The sequence below is a fragment of the Pipistrellus hanaki genome, assembly GCF_964339955.1.
Source record: "Pipistrellus hanaki genome assembly, chromosome: 17".
NCBI classification, from domain to species: Eukaryota; Metazoa; Chordata; class Mammalia; order Chiroptera; family Vespertilionidae; genus Pipistrellus; species Pipistrellus hanaki.
This window is the reverse complement of record NC_140519.1, coordinates 10296233-10317596: the sequence shown is the minus strand read 5'-3', so window position 1 is coordinate 10317596 and position 21364 is coordinate 10296233. Positions and strand designations below refer to the sequence as shown.

The 21364-nt window shown below is 42.8% G+C and overlaps 1 protein-coding gene across 1 annotated transcript in view; it reads left to right on the top strand.

Annotated features, from left to right (window-relative positions):
• The first annotated feature begins 333 nt into the window (after positions 1-333).
• The window catches only part of FER1L6 (fer-1 like family member 6), a 141988-nt gene continuing 120957 nt past the window's right edge, over positions 334-21364 (top strand). The window contains exon 1 of the mRNA XM_084864814.1: positions 334-552. The gene's annotated coding sequence lies outside the window, so the exon portion shown is untranslated. The remainder of the gene's footprint in view (positions 553-21364) is intronic.

The following is a 21364-nucleotide window of genomic DNA, read 5'->3' as shown; positions in this document are numbered from 1 at the left end:
CTCGCGTTCTCCGCTCTCCCAAGGCCACGCACTCATGCTGGGGTCCAGGGCCCGCCTCCCCTGGGTGATCGCACCTGGCGACGGCTCCCCACCATCCACCCTGGGATCTGCAGTCTCACTTGGCTGCAATTTCAGGGGCCCGCAGCCCACCGAGGCCCGGAAACACTGCGTGGAAAATTCCGGAAAGAACTTGTGAGTTTTAAATCTCCCGCTGTTCTGAGGAGCGTGATGAAATCTCGCGAGGCCTGGGCTGTGGCTCAGCCTTGTCGCCCGCGTGTCCTCGCTGCTGCCGCCGCCGCTCCCTGCGCCTGCGCGAGAGTCCCCGTGACCAGATCGGGTCTCTGGCGTCGAAGTGACCCGTGTTTTCCATATTAATGGCCTCAAAAAGCGAGTGTGGAGATGCAGGCAATTCGGCCACGCCCCCGAGGAGCTGGACCTCGCTCGCTGCCTGAGGGGAGAAGGTCCCTAGCTGCCTGGGGGCCATGCCTCCCGCCTCGCTCCGTCCCGCACGCGGCCCGCCATCACCTCCCGGCATCCCCAGCGCGAGGGTGAGTGCGTTTTGACCGGAGGCGGCCGCGTTCCTACAGCTGTCAGCACAGGACGCTGTTGTTCCGGTTCTGTTTTATTCCTGGTTGTGGTTAGGATAAGGTGCTCAGACGTCCTGCTTTTGAACATTTTGTCCCGCGTTCCGCGGCGTTATAAAAAAGTCCCGATTTTTTCAAAAATCGGGACTTTTTTAAAACGCCGCGGGACAGATTGTTAAAAACCGGGACGTCTGGTCACCTTAGGTTAGGAGTATCTTCTTTGCCTCATGTATAAGGTAGACCCTGCCCTAGGCGTGTGGATAGGAAAACACAGCACGAGGAGGGCTTGGCTCTGTGCTTTCGGGCATCCACTGGAGGGTCTTGGAGAGTGTCCCCTGAGAATAAGGGGGGGGGGGGGGGCCGCGACTGCACGTAGGAAAGGACGCTTTTTCCAGACGAGGTCACATTCCCAGCTTCCGAGTGGCCGGTGTGTTTTTGGAGATTATAAGCCCCATCTTTGAAAATGGAAAACAAAGACAATCACTTGGCTGTCCACCGTGCAACCCACTGCAGTCCTCCCACCACCCTCCTATGGGTGATCTAGAGACAGTCCTCCGGCCCCCCTTCGGTGAGTGACCTAGACAGTCCTCCCACCCCCTTCCGGTGGGTGACCTAGACCGGCCTCCCCCCCCCTCCGATGGGTGACCTCCCATCACCCTCCGCTGGGTGACCTAGACCGGCCTCTGTTGTATGAGACCTGGTGAAAGCGGACACAGTGGGTACGGGGCCCCTGTCACTACTGGAGCCACACTAAGCAGACTCAGGGTTGAATCCTATCTGGGCGTTTATTCCACTAATGCGGGCAGTATGCCAGGGCAGAAGTTCTGCTCTGCCCTGGAGCCAGTTGGCTGATCATACACACAAGGGAGAAGATAGCTGTGTGCAGCTGTGAGTGTAACATGGAAAGGAGAGGGGAGGGTCTGCATTGGCCTTCAGGAGCTCAGGGTTCCCTAACAAGGAGGCCAATCTGCTGTGATGTTACAAACAGATCAGCCCGTTCCTGGGACTGGAGAATGGTCAGCGTCCTGAAAAAAACTGCCGGAGGGGGTCCGGGTCCAGGCACAGCAACCAAGTCCAAGTGTGTCCTTGGTCTATTCTCAACATGTATTTATTTTCTGAGTCGTGGACCCATAGAGGCACCTTATCTTTCTACAGCCTAGCTTCATCCTCCAGTTTCCCTGGGTCTGTAAGGAAACTTCTCATCTATAGTTAGTAAGGTGAATCCTTATTAGACATTGTGGCTCTATTCTCATTTCACGCCCTTTCCCAATGTCACTAAGAGGTACCAGTTAATGGCTGATGCTATAACAAAAAGAAAAAGAAAAGCCTTGTTTTCTGCAATGAGGAAGCTGAATGCCTCTGATCTTCTTATACACTGAGTGGCCAGATTATTATGATCTCAACGCATAATAATCTGGCCACTCAATGTATATACTATAAATAAAAGGCTAATATGAAAATTATCCCCTCCACCAGGAGTTCAACCAGCAGGCAGGCTGGCCAACTGCCCATGTCTCCTCCCTCTGGCCAGACTGGCTGGACCCCACCCATGCACAAATTCATGCACTGGGCCTCTAATATATATATATATTGAGTGGCCAGATTATTGAGTTCAGAGATCATAATAGTCTGGCCACTCTGTATATGAAAATTAGCAGTCACGAAAATATTCCGAATGTCACTAGAACCTTGGTTGCTCTGTGTTTACATCATTGGTAGAAGTAGGTGGTAGCTTAGGGCAGCACTTCCGGTGCCTTATCCATCTGACCTGCTATGGGGTAGACAGACACAGTGTGGTCACATTGCCCTTCGAGGTCTTCGCGGTAAGGGTGATCTTACTCATTCTAATCTTGCACAGTCTCGCTGGCGGCCTGGCTCACTGTTGGTGGTCAAAATCTATTTGTTGAGTTTGAGTTCATTTGAACACTATGGTCTTGTGAAAGCAAAGGAGATTATAAGCCCCATCTTTGCAAATGGAAAACAAAGACAATCAATTGGCTGTAAAAATACACTGTTTTCTGAGGAGCATGCTGTGCATGGTTTCTCTGGGCTTTCAAAGGAGCTACACAAAGAACCTACTTAAGAAATAAATCAGGTTGAGAAAACGCTCTTGTAATTAAATTCAGCCATGCTCGGTTTTTCATCATTTCCTGATATTTTATATACAGAGATAAGGATTCTCTTGTGAAATTGTTTTCCTTCAGGCCCACCTCTTAGCCCTCTGAAATGTAACTTCTATGCTTGCCGAATGTCTGGGTTTGTGAAAGATAATTTACATGCTACGAGTCATGAGACACGTCTAGTGTGAGAGATGATGGTGATCTATTCTACCGCTGTTCATCTCTTCAGCTGTGTCTAAACAAAAAAAAATTTCCTTTTTCTGCATTTTTTTCTGTTTAGAATTAAGTCACTTGTTTCGTACGTTTAATGCAGCCCCTAGTGTTTAAGGGAGATATTTATAATTGCTGTCTCCTGCTGCAGAGGTTTTCAAGAAATTCAAATTACATAAAAGTATTTTGTACAATTTCATATTGCCAAGTACCATTAACTCAGAAAATTCTTCAATGTTTTGGTTGCCTGGATCCTGTCAGAAGAGCTGTGAGAAAGAAAATAAAAAGCCCAATGCTCATGTTCAACCATATCTGATTAGAATGATATAAAGCAGCCAATGGGGGCAGAGGGGGGGAGCGGGAGGGTTGGGGCGGGTCAGGCCTTCAGTGTTTTCCTAAGACTAGGTTTTCCTCATAAAGGAAACAAAGCAGCAATAGCAGTACTGATTTGAGTTGTCATGGTGATGATCCTGACAACCTTCAAATCTAAAACATTCAGAAGCACAAGAAATGATGCTTCATTAGAAACTTGATCGGAGAAACTCCAAACCCTCCAAGGCAGTAAAATTCATGTTTAGGAGCTTTAGTTCAAGTGAGACAAGTCTTGTTTCTGTGGGCACCACGCTTCCAAATTTCCATTTTGTTCACCCATCCTTTTGGGTTTCTGTGGAGGCTTCACTCCCCAGGGAGGATGGATTAAACATTGGCCATTGTGATAAGACTCATCAGCCCCTCTCCTTCCCCAGAGGTGGGGGTGGGACTGAAAGTTCTAACCCTCTAATCACGTGCTTGTGTGTGTGTGGGGGTGGGGGGTGGGGGGTGGGGGCAACCTCCATTCTTAGGTGGCCTAGGGCTTTCCCAAAGACGTTTATTCACATAACAAAAGACACCTTCATTGTGCTCTGGACCCAGAATAGGATGAAGAACGAATGTATATTTATTTTTATAAATCACAACACACACCGAAACTGATATTTAAACATGTCAGGACCTGCTTGATGAGCTGATGGTAAATTGAACATGCCGAAGGAGGGCTTTTTTTTCTTTTCTTTCTTTTTCTTTTTTTTTTCCAAAAAGAGGAGGGAGCAGGTTGGCACTGGTGGACAGAGTGTGCTGTGGAGACTGGCAGCGTGGGTGCTCTGGTATAAAAGCACCCTTGGCATGGACATTCTCAGGATGGGTGCAAGGGAAGTCGCAGTGTGGTATTCGTTGATGAGAGGGGTGCTGGAGAGAAGTGTATGGTCGACTTTGAGAGGTAAATGTATGTCTGAGTTAAAACAAAGCACCATAAATTGGGTGGCCTGTCAACCACAGAAATCTAATTCTCACAGTTCTAGAGCTGGAAGTCTGAGGTTAGAGAGTCCCTGTGGTTGGGTTCTGATGAGGCAGAAAGATGGCGAGAGAGTGCTGGGGTCTCTTCTATAAATGCACTAATTCCATTCACGAGAGAGCGCCAATGGAATGACCTAATTACCCCCCTCACAGTTTTGTTTTGTGTTTTTATAAAAGTCCTGTTATCCTTTTCACCAAATTTAAATAAAGACTCGGGGCCACTTCTTACAGAAGATGGAATTTTACTCCCCATACATTTTTCTCCTCTTTAATCTTCTTGGCAACTCTAAAGTAGGTTTGTCAGATTTAGCAAGTAAAAATAAAAGGTATCCAGTTAAATTTTAATTTTTAGACAAGTAACAAATAATTTTTTATATATGTCCCATTTACATGACACTCAGATGTTACCCAATAAACTTCTGTCTTGGGAGTAAGTGACTTGATTTTGTCTGGGAATCTATAGCTCCCTGTGTGGATTTACTTCAGGGTGAAATCCTGATTGGTCTGAGTGACCCATAACAGTCCAGTTCTCCTTGGCAGGGATTGGTTTAGAGAGAGGTCTGTCACTCAGTTCTTGAAAATGGGGTTTGAGAACAAATTCTTATTCCTCTGAATATTATCCTGATGCCACACTTGGATCTGTGGCAGCCATCCTAGGACCCCGAGGGCAGCCAGACGGAGACAAAGCCGACATTCTGAGATTGGCAGAATGGAGGCTTGGGAAGAACCTGGGTGTCATTGACCCACTGAATAAATTAAGCCTGAAGATACCTGACCTTGGAACTTCTTACTTGGTGAGATAAGTTCCTTATTGTGTAAGCCATTTTCATTTGAGTTTTCTATTACATGTAACCCATAGCATCCTAAATGATACGTTATTTATTAGGCCAGAAACCCAAAGCTCAAGTTGGTACGATAAATTATCCACTATCACCAAAAAAGGAATGGCTGAGGTTGATCAATGATGCTATGCCAATGCACCCATTTCCTTATAGTGAGCATAATTCTTCCTTGTCTCTGAACTTTGACTTTCTTATCTGTAAAGTGGGGAGGTATCTCTTCCCTCTCCATGATGAATTAAAGATTTTAAGAAATAGAATGAGTAGAAAGGTCCACATGAAGATGTCTAGTACTTTTCCTCCTTTCTTGTCTTCTTTGTGCTTTTATTCTTGGGCATTTTCATTTACTCCTTGCTGTGAAAGTGACTAGACCTCTCATTTGAAAAGGGCTGGCAGCCCAGCAGCTGTTGCTCAGTGATTGTCAGCCTATGAACCAGGAGGTCACGGTTCGATTCCCAGTCAGGGCGCATGCCTGGGTTGTGGGCTTGATTCCCAGTTTGGGGCATGCAGGAGGCAGCCGACCAATGATTCTCTCTCATTGTTGATATTTCTATCTCTCTCTTCCTCTCCCTTCCTCTCTCTGAAGTAAAAATATACATATATTTTATTAAAGATCTGGCATATTTAAAGGACTTATAAATGATAAGTCACGGTTCTTGTTCCATGGAATTACTTGGACTCCTGAGTGACTCACTGCTCATCTTACTTAACGAAGCTCGTCAATTCAATGAGTTCTTCAGACCATGGGGATCATTGGCAATTGTATCCACGCACTGGAATGCTTCCTTCCAACTTGCTGTAGTTCTTCAGTCCGGTCAGCACCAATTTCTAGTTTGCTCGTGTGGATGACAGCCCTGTGGGGAACAGCTCCCACAGCAGCATAGGTTAATGGTCCTTGGGGCCATGCTTTCTGAAAACGGAGGCAGGCCCTCAGTGGTGAGGATACTGGCTAAGGGACCTTGCACAGGTGGCCTAATCATTCTGAGCTTCACTTTTCCCATCAGGAAAATGGGGACAATAAGACCTACCTTGCAGATTGATACAATGATTACATAAGGTAAAGTGAGAGCATCGGATGCATCGAAGGTGAACCTTCCGTGAGTCCTGCCGAAGACAGCTGAGCAGATTGCCAAGATCCCTGTGCAGTCTCAGTCACCTACCGAAAGGTTCCCTTTTATAAAAACAAACAAACCGGAGATTCATGAAGAGAGGTTTTAACTTTTCAGTCAGGTATCATTTCTCTTTGGAGATAGAGTAGCAATCACGTTTCCAGAATGAGTGTGTTCTGCAGGGGCTGAAATTGGGCCCGGCTTAGTCAGAACCGCAGCCCGCACCTCCCCACTGTCTCTGTCTGAATATAAACAGGAAAACCTGTGGGACTCAGGAGGCTCAGATTTGGAGTCTGAGTAACTTGAAACCTGGGCAGATTATTACATCCACTCCAACACAGCCCTCTAAATTAACTTGTGCCCGTTGAGAGCACTCAGTCCCTTTCAAAGGGTAAGGAAAAGGATGAAATAAATTGTTTTTCTTGGAATCAAGATAAAATGTGTTTTTAATGAGAAGTTACAGAGCAGACAGACTAAAAGGACCCTGGCTAGTCATCGGGCTGTATCCTTTCTTAAATCATTGATCCAGTTGGTCTGTATTTATGGAACAGACCCTCCATCCTTTCCGCTCCCAGACCTCTTCATGAATCGGAAGTCAAATACTGTGTGTGTGTGTGTGTGTGTATGTGTGTGTCTGTGTGCACGTGTTCTCGGGTGTGTGCACTTACAGACGTCTGAATTGAACATTTCTAACACCCCAGAAAATTCTCCCATGCTCCTTAACTAATGCCCCCCTCTGGAGGTAACTGCTATTCTGACCTCTATCACCTTGCTTTTGTGAGTCTTCCAACTTCATTTATATGGAAGCATGCAGTTTGCATTCTTTTGTATGTGGCTTCTTTAGCTCATCTGTTTGTATGTTAGACTGACACATATTGTTGCGTGTAGTCATAGCGTTTTAAGTAGAATTTATTTTTAGAGCAGTTTTAGGCTCTCTTGAAATTGAATAGATAGGGGGCAGATTTCCCACAGACCCCACCCTCTCCATTATCAACATCCCCCACCAGATTGGTGTATTTATTATCCCCCAGAAGAGTAAACCATTATTCTACATTTTTGCACATTATATACATGAAATCATATGACTTGCATGTTTTGGGGTGTCTGGCTTCTTTCAATCAACATTACATTTATGAGTTTTACCCCTCTCCTCTCCTCCTCCCTCCTCTTCTCTCCAATTTATTGGGAGGGAATAAAGTGCCAATACAGAGGGGAAATATATGAGTGGATGACTTAATAGGAATTTTCAAAAAGAAAATATGCTATTTAGATTAATTCAGGATTTGGTGCACTTATTCTGCCTCATTAAAATCTTGACACTTTAAGAATCCCAAGCATGGGAAGAAGTTTTGAATTAGTGGTTTGGGCTTTGAGGAAGGGATCAAAGAGAGAGAGTAATGATCGATGAAAAACTACTTGCATCTTCTCTAGGGCATCGGCGCAAAGCAGGCCTGCTGCTGGATGCGTTGTCAGAGCAGAGTCCTTTCATTTCCCTCTGCAATCTTTTCCCTGGTAATTCTACTTATCATAACTCAGGTTCATTTCTTTTTGTAATGAAAGCACACTCTGAGTACAAGATATTCTCCAGGAAATTGATCTCGACTGCCTGCACGCACTTTGTGAGGCGTCCCCAGGTGACCCCCTGCCTCTGTCCCCAGGCTCACCATCCTATGGATCGATTGGCATGTTTATGTGAAAAGCGTCTGTTGACCTGAGTTGATCTTCATCTGTATTTTTACATTTCAGCAGGAGTCATCGTCTGCTTAATTTCCGGACATAGTGGTAATCATTTTTCTCTGTCTTTCACCATAGCTGCAAGACAAATTCTCAGCTAATGGCTCAAGTAGGCCCGAAGTCACCAAAGCGTTGCCAGACATTTCAAGAGAGGTAGAATATAAAAAAATAAAGAGCTTAGCTCCACAGAGAGATTCCTAAGAGCTGCAATCAACAATTCAGAAGGGGTGGCTGTACCTTGTCAAGTTAGCCCTAGTTCTGCAGCTGCAACTGGATATAATTTGTGGCTGAATTGGGATTGCTACCAGGTGAGATGGAGAGGTTGTTCAAAGTGACTAAGGTAGAATAATAGGCAAGCATGTTTTTTCCTAAAGAAACGATGGAGGAAGTTGCTGTTGGATAGGGTCTGAAAGTAGGAAAAAACAAAGGATTAAACTAATGTCTATTTCAGTTTCGCAAGAATTAACATTTTACTGTCACATCTCATTGTAGAGTTAGCCATTTTGAGTATTCTTGTGTATTGCCCATATTTGATCTTTCTGGTTTCCTGGTACACACCTATGTCTTCAACCATCCCTTGCATAGGTGACTCCCAAATCTGGGTCTTGAGTACATCCCATCCCTTGTGCTCAGTATCCATATATCTAAATTCTGGCTGGGCATGTCCATCTGGATGTCCTGCCATCATCGCATAAGGAATATGTTCAAAGGTGAGCACATCATTTCTACCTCTTTCATCCATTTCATTCAGTATTATCTGATTTGACTTTCACTTGCTGAAAGTCACCTTTATTCTCACATATGCTATATTGCAACATCTTGTCAGTTCTGTCTCCTGAATACTCTCTAAGTCCAACCCTTTCTCATAGCCCCTGTAAAGTCCTTTCTGTTTCTTAACCACATTATTCCAGTAGTTTCCCAAGTAATCATCTGGGCTGCCATCTTGTCTTTATACTGAATACCAATGCTGTAATGATGGATATCAAAAGCATATCCGAGTCTAACAACGTGTAAAGAAAATTATACACAACTGGGTGTTATTTATTCCAGTATGAAAAACTGGTTCATGAATCAAACATCATTCAATGTAATTCACCATATCAACAGGCTAGAGAAGAAAAATCTTGTCATCATAGCAAATTGATACAGAGAAAGAATCTGATAAAATCTAATACTCATTCATGATAAAAACTCTCTGAACATTAGGAATAGAAAGGAAAATCCTCGACTTGATAATGAACATTTACAAAAAGCCTGGAGTTAACATCATACTTAATAGTTAGAGATTAGACATATCTGCTAAGATTAGCAGCAAGACATAAATGTCCTCTCTCACTACTCCTGCTGGAACTCCTAGCTAGTGGAATACAAGAAAAAGAAAATAAAAGTATTCAGTTTGGAAAGCAAAACTATATAACCCATAGAAGAAAATCTGAATGACTTTGTCTTTAGTGGTGAGTGTTCAGATACAAGTTCAGAAGTGTGATTTGTGAAAAGAAAATTTGATCCTTTGAACTTGATTAAAATTTAAAAAATTCTGCCCTGGGAAAGTCACTGTTAAGAGAATAAAAATACAAGCCAGGTACGTATTTTCAAAACACATATCTGATAAAAACCTTGTATCCAAATTATACAAAGAGCTTTTAAAAGTCAACATTAAGAAAATAAACAACATAATTTAAAAACTGGGCAAAAGATATCACACTGAAGAAGATATATGGATGTCAAAGTACAAAGTCATTTGTCATTAGTAAAATGCAAAGTAAAACAAAAGTGATTCTAGTAGACATCTATTAGAATGGTTAAGTTGGAAAAACAGACAAAATCAATTGCCTATGGAGATGTAGAGTAATAGCAACTCTCATTGCTGTAGGATGCAAAATGGTATAGACATGGAAGACAGTTTGACATTTTCTCATAAAGTTAAATATATTCTTAATTATGTAATCCAGCAATCGAGCTTCTAGGTATTTACTCAGCTGATTTGTAAGCACAGGAATGTTTATAGCAGTTTCATTCATAATTATCAAAAACCCTAAGCCATCACCAATATGTCTTCATTCCTGCTGAAAATGGAGGGAAATAGGTAATAGGAGCTCTTCACAGTATTTTGTGGATCTCTGGAAGACAGTGGGGAAATGAATTCTGCTCAGAGCAAACATCATCTCCAACAGCATGCGAGCGTGAACAGTCATAGCATGTATGCCGAACCCAGTGTCAGTTGATTTGGCTGGTGCACACGAATTACGTAGGGGCAACTGAGAAATAAGACTTAGGAGGTACACAGGGTCTGGTCATGAAGGTCCTCAACACCATGTGGACAGCCCTGTTGCTCATACACAGTAGGCAAGGGGAACCATGGACATATACTAAACAGGAATGACCCTATCAGATACATTTTTTTAATATTAAAAATTTAATTTGTAGAATAGTTTTAGACTTACAGAAAAATTGCAATATTAGTACATAGAATTCCTAAATTTCCCATATCCAGAGTCCTCTATTGTTAATATCATACATTAGTAAGTTGCAATTATCACAATTAATGAATCAATAATGATACTTCATTCAGATTTCCTTAAGTTTTTCTATCATTTTTTTTTTGTTTTAGGATCCCATTCAGAACAGCACAATACATTCAGCTGGCATGTCTCCCCTGGCTCCTGTTAGTTGTAACAGTTTCCCATGTGTTATGAATCAGAGTCAGAGACATCAGAATAAACTCATGTTTAAAATACAATAGATATAGACGATAGACACAGAATAGATATGTGTGTCTATTTATGCTTTCGTGAATCAAGCATGTACACTACATGTACAAAAATATTTATAAATATGTGTACAAATGTGGGTTAGTATACATCCATACATTTTCTGGCTCTGTCAGCAGAAAGGGCCTACAAACAATAATACCCAGGAGTAATAAGCATTTCTAGCATTCAGATCTAAAAGCATTCTCCAAAGAAGTAACTGGCTTGGCTGGCATGGCTCAGTGGTTGAGTGTTGACCAATGAACCAGGAGGTCACAATTTGATTCCTGCTCAGGGCACATGTCCAGGTTGCAGGTTCAATTCCCAATGTGGAATGTGCAGGAAACAGCTGATCAATGATTCTCTTGCATCATTGATGTTTCTATCTCTCTCACCCTCTCCATTCCTCTCTGAAATCAATAAAAATGTATTTACTTAAAAAAAGAAGAAGAAGTAACCAGAGCTCTTTGGAAAAGTAGCTGATTCTAGGGCAAGTACAGAAAATATGTAAGATGAGCCTGAAATCATTTAACACACTTGGACCTACAATACCTTGGTCTGATTATCTTTTCACTGGTCTTCATATTGTTGGTTTCCTTTTTTAAAAATTAGTTTGATTTTGTAGAACATCTTATAATTGCTACCTTGCACATAACCTTGGCTCTTTTTTGTGCTTATCTCCTTGTATTAACATTGCCAAATTCCAACCATGGTTAATTACAACTTTCCATTTACCTTTGCTTGCTGTTAAATGAGACTGTTAAATGAGACTAAATAAAAATACCCAAACATGTTCATTGGTTTTACTTTCTCTCTATGATTACTAATATCAAGTTGAGTTCTTACTGCTATATTTTACTAGTCTACTGACTCTTCCACTCTCCTAGGGCTTTCATACTTTCTTTTCTCAAATCTTAGGATCTAGAATCAGACTGCCTAGGATGACACCCAGGCTTTGTCCCATACTAGCTGTGGTATGTTCCTTCACCTCTTCACACCTCAGTTTACACATCTAAAAAATGGGCATACTAATAACTACTTCATACAGTTATGCTTTCGTGAATCAAGCATGTACACTACATAGAACAGTCCTGGCTTATAGGAGGTGCTAAAGAAAAGGAAGTTAGCTTCCGTTGCACCGAGAGAGTGGTCAGAGTCAGAAAAGAACCTTCACTTGTTTCTGCCACCTCGAATACAAATACATTTGTAATAATGCCATGCACACACTGTTTTCTCTGTCTGTATGAACTAAATGACTGGTACATGTTCTTTTTACTTTTTTGAAACATTTTTATTGGTTTCAGGGAGTAAGGGAAAGGGATAGAGAGATAGAAGCTTCAATGATGAGAGAGAATCATTGATTGGCTGCCTGCTGCATGCCTCTTGCTGGGGATCGATCCCACAACCTGTGCACGTGTCATGACCTGGAAATGAATTGTGACCTTCTGGTTTATAGGTTGATACTCAACCACTGAACAACGCCGGCTGGGCTACATGTTCTTTTCTAAGTGGATCATCCGCTTGCAATTTTACGTTCCTCTCCTGAATCACCAAATGCTCCCTCTTTGGTGGATTGTTCCCATAAACATGCAAACATGCAATAATATTTTCCATCTTAAAAGACCTTCTTTTAGCACTGTATGCTCCTCCAGTTAGTTATGTGTGCTCCTCCAGTTACTGTCCGACTTACCTGCTTTTCTTTAAAACAAACAGCAAATATTTTCTATATTCACTATCATCACTTTCTATTTTCCAGTTCTCTTTTGGATGCACTCTGCGGAAACAGGTCCCCAGTGACCCTCTCATTGCTAAATCAAAACCGCAATTCTCATTTCACTCTCCACCTGGCTTCTGGGAACCACCGGGTCTGTTTTCCTTCTAGCTCAGCATCACTTTTTCTCAATCTCCTTTGTTTCTTTCTCCTTATCTAGTGACAGTGAAAGAGGAGTTGACAAACTTTCTATAAAGGGTCAGAAGTTAAATATTTTAGGCTTCATGAGCCATTTGTCTTACCTACTCCAGCCTCTTGTTGGAGCAGGAAAGGGGTTAAGGAATGGGCTGGATCTGTTCCAGTGAAACCTCATTTACAAAAACAGCCAGAGGGCTGGATTGGGTCTGAAGCCCATTGTGGATACCTGATCTAAAAGTTAAGAAAAAAAAAAAAGAATACTATTGGATTTGAAATATACAAGTTTGAATATATTTTCATCACAATGTAATTTAAAGTAAGCATAAAAATAAAAAGTTTGTTTATATGTTTTTGGTGTGTGTGTGTGTGTGTGTGTTTTTAATGTATTTTATTGATTTTTTTTTTTTTTTTTACAGAAAGGAAGGAAGAGGGGTAGAGAGTTAGAAACATCGATGAGAAAGAAACATCGATCAGCTGCCTCCTGCAAACCCTCTATTGGGGATATGCCCACAACTAAGGTACATGCCCTTGACCGGAATCGAACCTGGGACCCTTCAGTCCACAGGCCGATGCTCTATCCACTGAACCAAACTGGTTAGGGCTGTTTATATGTTTTTACTAATAATTTTTCTTTTCTTTTCTTTTTTTTTCTTTTTGTTAATTCTCACCCAAGGATATTTTTTCCATTGATTTTTAGGGAGAATGGAAGGGAGGGATGGAAGGGATTGGGGGAGAGAGAGAGAAAGCATGAGAGAGAGCGAGAGAGAGCGAGAGAGCGAGAGCGAGAGAGAGCGAGAGAGCGAGAGAGCGAGAGCGAGAGCGAGAGCGAGAGCGAGAGAGAGAGAGAGAGAGAGAGAGAGAGAGAGAGAAACATTGATGTCAGAGAGACACATTGATGCTTGTCTTCTGCATGTGCCCCAACCAGGGCTGGGGATGGAACCTGCAAACCTTAGGTGCATAGACCAATCCTCTAATCACTGAGCACATTAACCAGGACAATAATTTTTCTTATAAAACTAGAGGCATGGTGCACAAAATTTATACATGGGGGTGGGGAGAGTGTCCCTCAGTGCAGCTGGCACCTTCTCCAATTTGGGACCCCTCAAGGGATGTCTAACTGCCCATTTATGCCCGATCCCATAAACAGGCAGTCACAATCCATTGCTCTCACAATCCAGGACTACTGGCTCCCAACTTTTCGCCTGCCTGCCTTCCTGATTGCCCCTAACCGCTTCTGCCTGCCAGCCTGATCACCCCCTAACCAATCCTCTGCCAGCCTATTTGCCCCTAACTGCCTCCCCACCCCCCTGCTGGCCTGGTCACCCCTAACTGTCCTTTTTTGCAAGCCTAGTCCCCCCCAATTGCTCACCCCTGCAGGCCTGGATCCCTCCCAACTGCCCTTCCCTGCAGGCCTGGTCGCCCCCAACTTCCCTCCTCTGCCAGCTTGGTTATCCCAACTGCCCTCCCTTGCAGGCCTGGTCTCTCCCAACTGCCCTCCATCTTGTGGTGGCCATCTTGTGTCCACATGGGGCAACCATCTTTGACCACATGGGGTTAGCCATCTTATGTGTTGGAGTGATGGTCAAGCTGCATATTACTCTTTGATTAGATAGGATAAAGGCCTGGTGCACAGGTGGAGGCCAGCTGGTTTGCCCTGAAGTGTGTCCTGGATCAGGATGGGGTTCCCTTGAAGAGTGGGGCAGCCTGGGCGAGGGGCCTGTGGTGGTTTGCAGGCCAGCCATGCCCCTTGGTGACCCAAGTGGAGGCCCTGGTATCTGGGGTTTATTTACTTTCTACAATTGAAACTTTGTAGCCTGGAGCGGAGCCAAGCCTTCTGCTTGCTCCCTTGTGGCAGCCATTTCTGCTGGGACTTACGTATCTTCCATAAATGAAGCTTTGTAGCCTTAAGTGGAGGCCTGGGCCAGCCAGGGTGTGTGGATAGCTTGGCTACTTCCATTGCCAGAGGAAACCCTAGCCTCCCACTCTTTCCAGCTCCCTGGCTGCCCCCATTTCTGTTTGATGTATCGTCTATCACTGGAACTTTGTAACCTTGAGTGGAGACCTAGGCTGGCAAGGGCTGGCAGAAAGCTTGGCTTCCTCCATTACTGGGGAGACCCAAGCCTCCCTCCTCCTCTCTGTGGCAGTAGCCATCTTGGTTGGGTTTATTTGCATATTTGCTCCTGATTGGCTGGTGGACGTGGCTTGTGGATGTAGCAGAATGATGGTTAATTTGCAAATTACTCTTTTATTAGATAGGATATCCCAAACTGTGAAAATTAAAAAGCATAATATAAGTGTAATTAATGCTATCCAAATTTGAAGTAAAAATTATTAAGTGACACTGAATATTTTAATTTAATTTTTTGAAAATTTAAGCATTTGTATTTAAGCATTTGTATAAAAAAGAAACTATTGGCAGATTTAGCATTCATTTTCTTTCTTTTTGCCAATGTAAAGAATTAGCATAGTGTTTCAGGCATATTGAGTCTACATTTACATCTATACAAATTAAAAACCAGCTAACTGCCACATGTCCAAAACAGAAACCATCCCCACAGGACTTTTTTTTTGAATTTTGAAAAATCAATTTGCAATGATTATTATAAAAATAAATATATTACTCAGAATTTGGGTGTTCTTAAATATGTTCAACTGAAAAATTCATACGAAAAAAATTTTAAAGTTGGTCAGGGCTGCCACTTAGGGTAAACATTATTTTTACAGACATGCATGGCGTGTGGGGAAGGTCCCCCACTTACATCTACAGACGCTAATGGTGGACAATGGGTTAAGTGCGTTATGAGTTGTTTCATGTTGGAAAATGTTCCCTAGTAGGAGCCATGTGTTGTGTTGGTAATATTGCACTCGTCAGCAAGGACTCCCGGAATGGCAAATTTAGCTCAGAAGCAGGACAAGGAATGGATGCTGGGCACTAGTTGGAAATAACACTTTGTGCAAGATAAGTCTTTGTTCAAGAATCTCATGTTCTCTGAGAGGAAAGATTTGACAACTTAATTAACTTATCTTTTTTCCTATCTAAGCTCTTCTGCCACTCAAATTCTCCCGAGACTCTAAAGCAGTGACTTTCCCCATACAGGCAGCGGTAATACGGAGCACTGAGTCATAGACACAGTCACCTTTGGTTTCATTAATGCAGGGTAGTGAATGTGTACATGTGTTGCCCTGAGGCTTGAAATTATGATCGGCATGAGCCTTTCAGTGTCAGCTCTGGGTGCTGGGTCCGTAATGACAGAGGCATTTGTGACAGAGGCACTTGGATATCCTTTATAGACTCAGAATGTGTGTGTGTGGTGTGTGTGTGTGTGTATGTGTGTGCGTGCACATGTGTATGTGGTGTGCTGTGTGTGTGTGTGCGTGCTGTGTGTGTGGGGGTGTATATGCGGTGTGAGTATGTGTGTTGTGTGTGTGGGATATATATGTGTGGTGTGTGTGTGTGTGTGTGTGTGTGTGTGTGTGTGTTGGCGGGTATGTGTATATATGTGTGTTGTGTGTAGGGGTGTATATGTGGTGTGTGTGTGTGTGTGTGTGTGTGTGTGTGTGTGTGTGTTTGGCTAAGTTCAGGTCCCAGGAAAAGCTGCTTCCTGCTGAGACTACAGGCAAGTCTGGAAAACACTTAGCACCAGCTTGGGACATAATTCCATAGCCAATCCAGCCAACACTGCACACCCAGGAGCCCCCTTCTAAAATGATGTGGTAGATTGGCACCCTGGGGGGGTAATTACTTAGAAGAGCCACATTCAGCGGAGAGATGTGGATAGAGCACTCCTAGGTCAAGAGGGAAAACCTACCTCTAAAGCAGAGTAGAGCAACTGCTTCCTTAACCTAGGGTAGTTATTTGGAACAATAATGACTATTTCAACATCAGTAAGGTACCATGGAAGGTGATGAGCTCCCAGACACTGGAAGTTGCACAGAGGATGACCTGGAGGGGAGTCTTCCATTGGGTATGTAGTGAGTCTAGTCGGCCTTTGAGATCTCACCCCACTCTGAGATTCTAAGAGTATAAGATAAAGTGATTGAAGTAGCAGACAACACATTGATACAGTGGTGTGCTGGGGTTGGTTCATGCCGACTTGTAAGAGTCAATTATTAAGTCTTAGGGAAATTTGTGAACAGATGGATAAACCATTGGAAGCTGAAAATCAGGTGTGGTGGGAATGTTTACACCATCAAAATTGGCAGACACAACAACTCAGGGCTTTCTTTTTCTCTGGAGAGCTGGCTTACCAGTCAGTACATCCTTGAATACATAGTTGGTCAAGAGAGTGAATTTTACTTTAGCCAGGATCCATACAACTAACTCAATGCCACCTCCTCTAGCAGGAGAATAAAGGAACTTGGAAGAAGACTACTACTATATTGTGGTTTATGTTAATGGAAAACAAAACAAAACAAAACAAAAACACATTGAAACCTGTAAAGAATTTCTGTGAGTTTATTTGAGCCAAACTGTTGACATATGCCGGGAAGCAGAACTTCAGTGGATTGAATAATGCTCCGGAGAATGCAGGGTTACATCTATATTTATACATTGCAATCAAAGGAAAGGGACATAGGCGAGTTACATGAAATTCATTGGTGATAGTTTAGGGAGGTGGGACAGAGCAAAGCAGGAAGCCTCTGGGGTAGGGTAAAAGGTGAAATGATGGACATGTGCTTCTTTTACAGAGATGGATACAGGATACTTTAACATAATTAACAGTTTACAATTAACTTGATAACAATAACAATGACGGAATGTCTTGAGGCTATTTGTTGTGCCCTGAGGGGTCTGGGGTAAAAGGGAAGTTACAAGTTACCCAGACATCTCACAGATATGTTATCTTAGAGGCAAAAGGGCAAATGGGCTCAGTAAAGAAGATCTAAGATGATCTTTGTCAGGTGAAGTATCTGTCTAGGACGTGACTACCCACTGTAACCTGTTTGTAGTTAGATGTTTAATTTTCAAACCATCTTTTGTGCTTATTTTAGGTCTCTGAGTTTGCAAGACTGCCACGCAGGCCTCCCTGAGCTTGTTAGGTCAGCATGTGGCTCTTTTCGTTCACATTTATAAAAAGCAACATATATTTCTTTTTCCCTATTCCAGGCATGGAGCCTCTAAAATCCTTGTAATTTTCTAAGCGATGAGAGCTATACAGGTGTCTTTTGTTATGTTAATGAGATAATTTTAGGGAAGCCCTTAGGTCACTTACTGGTTGCCATGGGAACCAACCTTGTGATTAGGAGGTTGGAACTTTCAGTCCCATCCATCCTTCCCCACAACCTCCAGGGAGGGGAGGGAAGCTGGAGACTGAGCTCAGCCACCTGGCCCGTGATTTCAGCAATCATGCCTGTGGAAGGAGCCCCCATGAAAACCAAAGGGACAGACAGGGCTGGGAGAGCTCCCAGACGGTGAGAGCGCTGCACCTGGAGAGGGTATGGAAGCTCCGCACCCTCTCCCCAGACCTTGCTCTAGGCTTTTCCATCTGGATGTTCACCTGTGTCCTTTAGCACATCCTTTTATAATAAATTGGTAAACAGTAAGCAAACTGTTCCTGAGTTCTGTAAGCAGCTCTAACAAATTGTTGAACCCAAGGAGGGGTCATGTGAACCTCTGATTTGTAGCCAGTCTGTCAGAAGCACATGTAGACCTGGACTTGTGACTGGCATTTGAAGTGGGGGTGGGGAGGGGCAGTCTTGGAATACTGAACCCTTAATCTGTGAGATCTGGCATTATCTCCAGGTAGATAGTGTCAAATGGAGTTGAATTGTGGGGAACCATCTGATACTGGAGAATTTCTAGGTGGCACAGGAAAAACACATACATTGGAAGCAGTGTCAGAATTATAGCAATCCACAAAGTGTTTAGACTATTCAACTCCTCCACGGTAGCATGAAAGCAACCATTGATATATCAGTGAATGGGTGTGACTCTGTTCCAATAAAACTTTATTTACAAAAAAACTGCAGTGGGCTGGATGTGGCCTACAGGCTGTAGTTTGGCAACCCTTGAACTAGATTATAAAGTTGGCTATGTTAACCTAAAGATAAAATTTCAGAAAGAGTGGCAAAAAGTGTTTATTTGAGTTTCAAAAGAATTAAATGTTGGGAACCACTGACTCAGGCAGAAACCCAATTAGTGTTCTAAATAGAGGGTGAAGGCAAAGGGATTGTATGAGAAAGGAAAGGGAAATAATTATATGAATAGAAACAAAGGAATTTCTATTGGTGCTAATAAGCTATTTAGCTATATATGATGGCTGGTTACTGATTCTAAAGAATGTGCTTAATTTTCACTTATATTTAGGGGTCAGCTTTCTTGTTAGCTCTACACACAGTGGTTTGTAAGACTATATTGGTCTGGGAAGTCCCAAGTTTATTTTGTCCAGTTGGAAAGGTTTAAAGAATAAGATATGCAAGGCAGTTCCTCTGGAATGGCTGCCCTGTCTCCATTTTAAAGTGGTTCCACTTAAGTCAACTTTTTGCAGCTACCACCTTGTGTATAGTAATCAGGCAAGCCTGGCCCAAGCGGCTCAGTGGTTGTGCATTGACCTGTGAACCAGGAGGTCATGGTTCAATTCCCTCAACCTCCAGGGTTTCAAGCTCCATCCCCAGTAGGGGGCCTGCAGAAGGCAGCCAATCAGTGATTCTCATCATTGATGTTTCTATCTCTCTCTTCATCACCCTTCCTCTCTGAAATAAATATAATAAAATAAAATGTATTTTAAAAGTAATAAGCAACATAAAGGGGAAGGAGGGTGTTGCTGTGTGTACATACTCATACATGCAGAGTCCATGATGCAGAAAGGAAGATCTAGGCACAGGGAGGAACTCCCAGCCTCATTTCGTCCACAGACCAGAGAGCCAGAGCTGCTGATAAAACTGTGTTCCCTTTTTCTTAGTCAGCCACTCATCTGTGTGTGGCTCATTATCTTATCAGGTGGCCCAAGCCTTCATTGTGTCTGAACTTTTGGTAAGTCTGCCTGTATGGGGTTGGAGTGGTTGTCCAGTAGCTTCCTCACACGGCATGGTTGTATTAAAGGCACACAGACAAGTCCCAAGAGTCTTAACCATATTCTTCCCATTCTGTCTGGGGAGAAGCAGCCCCTAGTTCTCCTTGGAGTCAGAGCATGGGAAAGAAGTGCAGGTAGTGGGCAGAGGAATAGGTCACAAATGCTGGCTCCATATGCTGGAAGTCAGAGCAGCAGGATACATGTGAAGACTGCATGATAGTACACATGACAGATGCAGGGTCTCTATTTAAGTGTAGCATTTGACAAAATGTACCTAAATGGTTGGTTTCCACAGGAGGCTGTGAACCTCCCAGGAGTCAAGAACAGAATGTGTTTGTTTTTGTCAGACCAAAACGTATCTGCTTTGACCAGAACCAAAAAAACTAACTCACATAAAATAAGAGAACAGTGGGTTCATATGGGCAAATAGCGTGTGTAAGAAACCTGAGCTGTCTGAGGGGATCTGACACTTGTGAATAGTCCACAGTGCAGGGTGAGTATAATCCTCACCTGGGGGTGGAGATTGGATGCTTCTCTTTGCTCTTTTCTTGCAAAATACTTGGCAGTTGGGAGTGGTGTTGGTCCAGGGCTAAAGCAAACTGTTCTAGCTTCTCCTAGGATTATGATTTTTTTTTTTAAGAACTTCACTTTCAAATCAATAGAGCTTTGGATAATAAAGCCTTTGGTGAGAAGCAGGTTCTATCAGCTCTAATAAAAGTTCAAGTCCAGATGTGGAGGGGAAAGATATTATCACAGAGAAGTTGGCATCTATTGCCAAGTTTAACTGTGGATTAAAGCAAATTAAACTAAATTCAAATCAACAGTTTTGGGGGGACATTTACCAAGTGTAAAAGATGTATTAGCAGTCTGAGGGCACAAAGATGAGTAAGGATTAGTCCTTACCCTCAAATCACTTATAATCTAGTGAAGTCCTTTAGGCATTCTAGAAAGAGACATCAAATAACATGTTTAAAGGAAGATGGAGGTGGAAGAGATGAATTCCAACTCCAAGAATCAATATGAACTTTATGGAGGAAAAAATATTTGAGAGATTACTATGACTTCGATAGTTTGTGGGGAAATATATTTCTGGTAGTGAGAATAACAAATAAAGGTTGCAAGCTCAGATGTCTAAGAAGTCAGGCACATCCCAATCATGAGTAAAGCCAGCTGGATGTAAGACAATAGAGAATAGTGAGAATTGTAGCAAATTGGAGAGGGTGTGCTCCATTGAAAGGGAACAGACATCCTTAGGCTCAGTTGACTGTTACCTTGATCTACAATAGTATTTTTTTTTAAAAGAAGCTGGAAATCTTATAGGTTACCTATGAATTATATGATGCAATTATCACCAAAACATCACGGATCGACACAAATCCGTCTAAACCTAATCAGCAGACAGTGATTTACATAAGGATGTTGAGGGAGAGAGAAAGATGTAAACAATGCTTGGGGAATGAGCACTGCTGGAGCATGAATGGTTGTGAGTAGAAGCAATAAGACAAAGACATGGATAGAGCCGGGTCTCCCAAGACCTGAATAATATACTGTGAAGGAGTTCAGATCTTGTTCTACAGGCAGCGAGAAGCCTGTGATTATGGAGATGATTTGCTGAAAATTCTGCTCTGGAGGAAGGAATTTATATGGAAGGGCCATTGCTTTGAAAAAGGAAGGTGTTTTATGATCAGTCAAGTTGATTATGGTGAGGAAAAAGTTGAATAATTCATAAATTGATGGTGGAGTGGAATAATTATGGACTTTAGA